Source organism: Myotis davidii, unplaced genomic scaffold, assembly GCF_000327345.1.
Source record: "Myotis davidii unplaced genomic scaffold, ASM32734v1 scaffold106, whole genome shotgun sequence".
Taxonomy (NCBI): Eukaryota; Metazoa; Chordata; class Mammalia; order Chiroptera; family Vespertilionidae; genus Myotis; species Myotis davidii.
Genome location: NW_006297290.1, coordinates 545782 through 546643, shown reverse-complemented (window position 1 = coordinate 546643; position 862 = coordinate 545782).

Below are 862 nucleotides of genomic sequence, written 5' to 3'. Positions count from 1 at the left end.
AGTTCATTTAGGAACATTTTTCCTTCTGTCATGTTTCCTGTTATTTCTGAGTCTGGAACAAGGGTATATTCTATCTTTTTGTCTTCAGGGAGAATGATGATGGTGTCATCTTCTCCCTGAGTGTTCCTTTTCAGAGTTGTTTTACCTAGAAACTTGTGAAAATTCTCACTTTCATGAGTTAGGGAGTGACTCATGGATTTGAGAGCCCTAGAATTCATATTGTCAGTAGAACTTTTGGGAACAGCAGCATCCAGGTTAGAATTGGTGAGTTCCTCTCTAGTTATCAAATTTTGCAGTATTTCTTCAGTTTTGATCTCAGTTGGGGTACCTTGAGATAAATATTCAGAAGAATCATCACTGGAGTAGAATGTATGTGAACCAACTATTTTGGGGCCATAATTGGCAGTAATTCTCTTAATAAAAGGGTTGTTTTTTCCCTTCTGTGGTTCAAGGACATATTCATTTGCAGCATACTCAAGAACTCTGTCATCAAAAACAGTACTTATTACATATTTATTATTTGGAATATTTTCACCAACTAAAGCAATATCTGAAATGTTTTCTGTAATAGAAACTACTTCATACTACAAAATATTGGTGTGCAAATTTTTTATTAAGAATAGTGTTCCACATGTCTTTTGTTAAAGTATTGGTACTTGGTGAAATAATGGCTTTGTGAGATGGAGTATTTCTTTCCTCAAATGGATTGTTATTATTAGTCTTTGTTGTAGTATCTTTTTTCATTTTGACAACTGGATCAAGTTCAGAATATTTAGATAAACTCACAGAAGTTGTGGAATCAGGAGAAAGGGTTGATTTCCATTGTAGTTTATATGTTCCAATGGGAGCATTGTGATCCAAA